Source organism: Triticum urartu, chromosome 6A (genome assembly GCF_056163025.1).
Source record: "Triticum urartu cultivar PI428250 chromosome 6A, HENAU_Tu73, whole genome shotgun sequence".
Classification (NCBI taxonomy): Eukaryota; Viridiplantae; Streptophyta; class Magnoliopsida; order Poales; family Poaceae; genus Triticum; species Triticum urartu.
Window position 1 is genome coordinate 458919819 of NC_141878.1, and position 7816 is coordinate 458927634.

Below are 7816 nucleotides of genomic sequence, written 5' to 3' on the forward strand. Positions count from 1 at the left end.
TCTGGAACATGTGGGAGCCAACATGAGTATCTAGATCCCACTGTTGGTTATTGGCCGGAGAGTTGTCTCGGTCATGTCTGCATGGTTCCCGAACCCGTAGGGTCTACACACTTAAGGTTCGGTGACGCTAGGGTTATTAGGAAGACTTGTATGTGATTACCGAATGTTGTTCGGAGTCCCGGACGAGATCCCGGATGTCACGAGGAGTTCCAGAATGGTCCGGAGGTAAAGATTTATATATGGAAAGTTGTTGTTCGGGTTCCGGGAAAAGTTCGATTTTTTCCGGTATTGTACCGGGAAGGTTCCGGAGGATTCTGGAGGGGTCCGGAGGTCCGGAAAATGTTCCACCACGTCCAATACAGCAGCATGGGCTGTAGGGGGCGCCCTAACCTTAACGGGCCAAGGGCACCAGCCCCCCCAAGGCCCATGCGCATGGGAGAGGGGAAACCCTAAGGGGGAGGGCCTCCACTTGACTTGGGAGGCACTCCTCCCCCCTTGGCCGCCGCCCCCAACCCTAGATGGGATCTAGGGGGGCCGGCCCCCTCTCTCCCCACCTATAAATAGTGGAGGGGTGGGAGGGCGTCCACACCCTTGAACCTGGCGCAACCCCTCCCCTCCAATACCTCTCCTCCTCCGCATGAGCTTGGCGAAGCCCTGCCGGAAAACTACCACTCCATCACCACCACGCCGTTGTGCTGCTGTTGGACTCTCTTCCTCAGCCTCTCCCTCCTCCTTGCTGGATCAAGGCGTGGGAGACGTCTCCGTTCCGTACATGTGTTGAACGCGGAGGTGCCGTCCGTTCGGCGCTAGGATCATCGGTGATTTGGATCATGACGAGTACGACTCCATCAACCCCGTTCACTTAAACGCTTCCGCTTAGCAATCTACAAGGGTATGTAGATGCACTCTCCTTCCCCTCGTTGCTAGATTACTCCATAGATTGATCTTGGTGATGCGTAGAAAATTTTAAATTTCTGCTTCGATCCCCAAAAGTGGCATCATGAGCTAGGTCTATGTGTAGTTTCTATGCACGAGTAGAACACAAGTTGTTGTGGGCGTCGATTTTGTCAATTTACTTGCCGTTACTAGTCTTATCTTGATTCGGCGGCATCGTGGGATGAAGCGGCCCGGACCGACTTTACACGTACTCTTATGTGAGACTGGTTCCACCGACTGACATGCACTAGTTGCATAAGGTGGCTAGCGGGTGTCTGTCTCTCCCACTTTAGTCGGATCAGATTCGATGAAAAAGGTCCTTATGAAGGGTAAATAGAAATTGGCATATCACGTTGTGGTTTTGGCGTAGGTAAGAAATGTTCTTGCTAGAAACCTATAGCAGCCACGTAAAAACTTGCAACAATAATTAGATGACGTCTAACTTGTTTTTGCAGCATGTGCCGTGTGATGTGATATGGCCAAAAGGATGTGATGAATGATATATGTGATGTATGAGATTGATCATGTTCTTGTAATAGGAATCACGACTTGCATGTCGATGAGTATGACAACCGGCAGGAGCCATAGGAGTTGTCTTAATTTATCTATGACCCGTGTGTCAACATAAATGTCATGTAATTACTTTACTTTATTGCTAAAGCGTTAGCCATAGTAGTAGAAGTAATAGATGACGAGATAACTTCAAGAAGACACGATGATGGAGATCATGGTGTCATGCCGGTGACAACGATGATCATGGAGCCCCGAAGATGGAGATCAAAAGGAGCAAAATGATATTGGCCATATCATGTCACTATTTGATTGCATGTGATGTTTATCATGTTTTACATCTTATTTGCTTAGAACGACGGTAGCTTAAATAAGATGATCCCTCACTAAAATTTCAAGAAAACTATTCCCCCTAACTGTGCACCGTTGCGAAGGTTCGTTGTTTCGAAGCACCACGTGATGATCGGGTGTGATAGATTCTAACGTTCGAATACAACGGGTGTTGACGAGCCTAGCATGTACAGACATGGCCTCGGGACACATGCGAAACACTTAGGTTGAATTGATGAGCCTAGTATGTACAGACATGGCCTGGGAACACGGAAGACTGAAAGGTCAAACATGAGTCGTATAGAAGATACGATCAACATGAGATGTTCACCGTTGATGACTAGTCCGTCTCACATGATGATCGGACACGGCCTAGTCGATTCGGATCATGTTTCACTTAGATGACTAGAGGGATGTCTATCCGAGTGGGAGTTCATTAAATAATTTGATTAGATGAACTCAATTATCATGAACATAGTCTAAATTGTCTTTGAAAATATGTTGTAGATGAATAGCTCACGGTGTAGCTCCTTGTTTCAATACGTTCCTAGAGAAAGACCAAGTTGAAAGATATTGTAAGCAATGATGCGGACTAGGTCTGTAGTCCGAGGAGTGTCCTCACTGCTACACAGAAGGCTTACGTCCTTGATGCACCGCTCGATGTGCAAACCCCTACAACGTCGTCTGTGGATGTTGTGAACACTTGACAGACACATCATGATGACTACTTGATAGTTTAGTGCACCATACTTTACGGCTTAGAATCGGGATCCCAATGACGTTTTGAATGCCATAGAACATATGAGATGTTCCAAGAGCTGAAATTGGGATTTCAGGCTCATGCCCGTGTTGAGAGGTGTGAGACCTCTGACAAGTTCTTTTGCCAACAAGATGGAGGAGAATAGCTCAGCTAGTGAGCATGTGCTCAGAATTTCTGGGTGCTACAATCACTTAAATCAAGTGGGAGTTAAACTTCCAGATAAGATAGTGATTGATAGAATTCTCTAGACACTATCACTAAGCTACTAGATCTTCCTGATGAACTATGACATGCAAGGGATGGAGTTGATCCCGGAGCTGTTCGCGGTGCTTAAGACCGCAAAAGGTAGAAATCAAGAAGGAGCATCAAGTGTTGATGGTTTAACAATACCACTGGTTTCAAGAAGGGCAAGGGCTAGAAGGGAAACTTCATGGATGGCAAACCAGTTGCCGCTCCAGTGAAGGAACCCAAGGTTGAACCCAAACCCGAGACTAAGTGCTTCTATTGTAAGGGGAACGGTCACTGGTAGCGGAATTACCCCAAATGCATGGTAGATAAGAAGGCTGGAAACTTCAACAAAGTATATACGTGTTATTAATGTGTACCTCACTAGTACTCCTGCTAGCACCTGGGTATTGGATACCGGTTCAGTTGCTATCATTGGTGACATGAAGCAAAAGCTACAGACTAAACGGAGACTGGCTGAGGGCGAGGTGACGATGTGTGTTGGAAGTGTTTCCAAAGTTGATGAGATCACCATTGCACGCTCCATCTGCCTTCGGGATTAGTATTGAACCTAGATAAATGTTATCAGGTGTCTACGTTGAGAATGAATATGATTAGATCATGTTCATTGCAATACGGTTATTCATTTAAATTAGAGAATAATGGTTATTCTATTTACATGAATAATACCTTTCATGGTCATGCACCCTATGTGAATGGTTCATTGAATCTCGGTCGTGGTGATACACATGTTCACGCCAAAAGATGTAGAGTTAATAATGATAGTACCACTTTCTTGTGGTACTGCCGCTTAGGTCATATTGGCGTAAGATGCATGAAGAAACTCCATGTCGATGGATGTTTGGAGTCACTTGATTTTGAATCACTTGACACATGTGAGCCATGCCTCATGGGCAGGATGACTAGGACCCCGTTTTCAGGTACAATGAAACGGGCAAGTGACTTGTTGGAAATCATGCATGCTGATGCGTGTGATCCAATGAGAATTGAAGCGTGTGGTGGATATCGCTATTTTCTCATCTTCACTGGCGATTTGGGTAGATATAGGTATATATACTTAATGAAGCACAAGTTTGAAACGTTTGAAAAGTTCAAGCGATTTCAGAGTGATGTTAAGAATCATCATAACAATAAGATCATGTTCCTACGATCTGATAAAAAAAAGGGGATTTTCTGAGTTATGAGTTTGGCAATCACTTAAGACATTGTGGAATTGTTTCACAGTTGAAGCCACCTGGAACACCACAAGGTAATGGTGTGTCCGGACGTCGTAATCGAACCCTATGAGATATGGTGCGATCTATGATGTCTCTTACCAATCTACCGTTTTGAGGTTATGCGTTAGAGACAGCTGCATTCACTTTAGATAGGACACCATCTAAGTCCGTTGAGACGACGTCATTGGTTTGGCAAGAAACCAAAGTTGTCGTTTCTTAATGTTTGGGGATGCGATGCTTAGGGCTTCAGCCGGAGAAGCTCGAACCCAAAGCGGACAAACACATCTTCATAAGATACCCAAGGGTGACAGTTGGGTATACCTTCTATCTCAGATCCAAGGGCAAATTGTTTCTCGCTAAGAACGGGTCCTTTCTCGAGAAGGAGTTTCTCTCGAAAGAATTGAGTGGGAGGAAGATAGAACTTGATGAGCTTGTCGAACCTTTACTTCAACCAGAGAGTGATGCAACACAGAAAGATGTTTTCTGTGGCGCCTACATCTGTTGAAGAGGAAGTTAATGATAGTGATCATGAAGCTTCGGACCAAGTTGCTATCGAACATCATAGGTCGACAAGGATATGTACTACTCCTGAGTGGTACGGTAATCCTGTCTTAGATATCATGTTGTTAGACAACAATGAACCTACGAGCTATGGAGAAGCGATGGTGGGCCCGTATTCCGACAAATGGTTAGAAGCCATGAAATCCGAGATAGGATCCATATATCAGAACAAAGTATGGACTTTGGTGGACTTGCCCGATGATCGGCAAGCCATTGAGATAAATGGATCTTTAAGAAGAAGACGAACGTGGCGGTAATGTTACCGTCTATGAAGCTCGACTTGTGGGAAAGAGTCTTTTCACAAGTTCAAGGAGTTGACTACGATGAGAATTTCTCACCCGTAGCGATGCTTAAGTCCGTCGGAATCATGTTAGCATTAGCTGTATTTTTCGATTATGAAATCTTACAGATGGATGTCAAAACAAGTTTTCTTACCAGTTTTCATAAGAAAAGTTGTATGTGATACAATAAAAGGTTTTGTCGATCCTAAGGATGCTAAAAGGTATGCTGGCTCCAGCAATCCTTCTATGGACTAGAGCAAGCATCTCGGAATCGGAATATATGTTTTGATGGAGTGATCAAAGCTTTTAGGTTTATACAATGTTTGCTAGAAACTTGTATTTACAAGAAAGTGAGTGGGAGCACTACAACATTTTTGATAAGTATATGTGGATGACATATTGTTGATCCGAAATAATGTAGAATTTCTGGAAAGCATAAATGGTCGTTTGAAGGGTGTTTTTCAAAGGAAGACCTGGATAAAGCTGCTTGGGCATCAAGATCTATAAAGATAGATCAAAAACGCCTGATGATACTTTCAAAGAACGCACACCTTGACATGTTTTTGAGGGAGTTTAAAATAGATCAGTCAAAGAAGGGGTTCTTACCTGAGTTGTAGGGTGTGAAGTTGAGTAAGACTCGAAGATTGACCACGGCAGAAGAAAGAGGAAGGACGAAGGTCGTCCCCTATGCTTTTTTCATAGGCTCTATACGGTATGCCATGCTGAGTACCGCACCAGATGTGTGCCTTGCCACATGTCTGGCAAGAGGGTACAAAGGTGATCTAGGAGTAGATCACCAGATAGCGGTCAAAATTATCCTTAGAGGAATAAGGAAATGTTTCTCAGTTATGGAGGTGATAAAGAGTTCGACATAAAGAGTTACATCGATGCAAGCTTAACACCTATCCGGATAGCTCTGAGTAGAGATACCGGATACGTATAATGGAGCAATAATTTGGAATAGCTCCAAGTGGAACGTGGTAGCAACATCTATGATATAAAGTTTTGCGAAATACATAGGGATCTGAATATGGCAAGACCCGTTGACTACAACCTATCTCAAAAGCATAACATGATCAAACCCAGAACTCATTGAGTATTAATCACATAGTGATGTGAACTAGATTAGTGACTCTGGTAAACTCTTTGGATGTTGGTCACATGGCGATGTGACCTGTGAGTGTTAATCACATGGCGATGTGAACTAGATTATTGACTCTAGTGCAAGTGGGAGACTGTTGGAAATATGCCCTAGAGGCAATAATAAATTGGTTATTATTATATTTCCTTGTTCATGATAATCGTTTATTATCCATGCTAGAATTGTATTGATAGGAAACTCAGATACATGTGTGGATACATAGACAACACCATGTCCCTAGTAATCCTCTAGTTGACTAGCTCGTTGATCAATAGATGGTTACGGTTTCCTGACCATGGACATTGGATGTCGTTGATAACGGGATCACATCATTAGGAGAATGATGTGATGGACAAGACCCAATCCTAAGCCTAGCACAAATATCGTGTAGTTCGTATGCTAAAGCTTTTCTAATGTAAAGTATCATTTCCTTAGACCATGAGATTGTGCAACTCCCGGATACCCTAGGAGTGCTTTGGGTGTGCCAAACGTCACAATGTAACTGGGTGGCTATAAAGGTTCACTACAGGTATCTCCGAAAGTGTCTGTTGGGTTGGCACGAATCGAGACTGGGATTTGTCACTCCGTGTAACGGAGAGGTATCTCTGGGCCCACTCGGTAGGACATCATCATAATGTGCACAATGTGACCAAGGAGTTGATCACGGGATGATGTGTTACGGAACAAGTAAAGAGACTTGCCGGTAACGAGATTGAACAAGGTATCGGGATACCGACAATCGAATCTCCGGCAAGTACAATACCGCTGGATAAAGGGAATTGAATACGGGATTGATTGAATCCTCGACATCGTGGTTCGTCCGATGAGATCATCATGGAACATGTGGGAGCCAACATGGTTATCCAGATCCCGCTGTTGGTTATTGGCCGGAGAGTTGTCTCGGTCATGTCTGCATGTTTCCCGAACCCGTAGGGTCTACACACTTAAGGTTCGATGACGCTAGGGTTATTAGGAAGACATGTATGTGATTACCGAATGTTGTTCGGAGTCCCGGATGAGATCCCGGACGTCACGAGGAGTTCCGGAATGGTCCGGAGGTAAAGATTTATATATGGAAAGTTGTTGTTCGGGTTCCGGGAAAAGTTCGGTTTTTCCGGTATTGTACCGGGAAGGTTCTGGAGGATTCCGGAGGGGTCCGGAGGTCCAGAAAATGTTCCACCACGTCCAATACAGTAGCATGGGCTGTAGGGGGGGCGCCCTAACCTTAATGGGCCAAGGGCACCAACCCCCCCAAGGCCCATGCGCATGGGAGAGGGGAAACCCTAAGGGGGAGGGCCTCCACTTGACTTGGGAGGCACTCCTCCCCCCTTGGCCGCCGCCCCCAACCCTAGATGGGATCTAGGGGGCCGGCCCCCTCTCTCCCCACCTATAAATAGTGGAGGGGTGGGAGGGCGGCCACACCCTTGAACCTGGCGCAGCCCCTCCCCTCCAATACCTCTCCTCCTCCGTGTGAGCTTGCCGAACCCTGCCGGAGAACTGCCACTCCATCACCACCACGCCGTCATGCTGTTGTTGGACTCTCTTCCTCAACCTCTCCCTCCTCCTTGCTATATCAAGGCGTGGGAGACGTCTCCATTCCGTACATGTGTTGAACGCGGAGGTGCCGTCCGTTCGGCGCTAGGATCATCGGTGATTTGGATCACGACGAGTACGACTCCATCAACCCCGTTCACTTGAATGCTTCTGCTTAGCGATCTATAAGGGTATGTAGATGCACTCTCCATCCCCTCATTTCTAGATTACTCCATAGATTGATCTTGGTGATGCGTAGAAAATTTTAAATTTCTGCTTCGATCCCCAACAGTTCCCTACC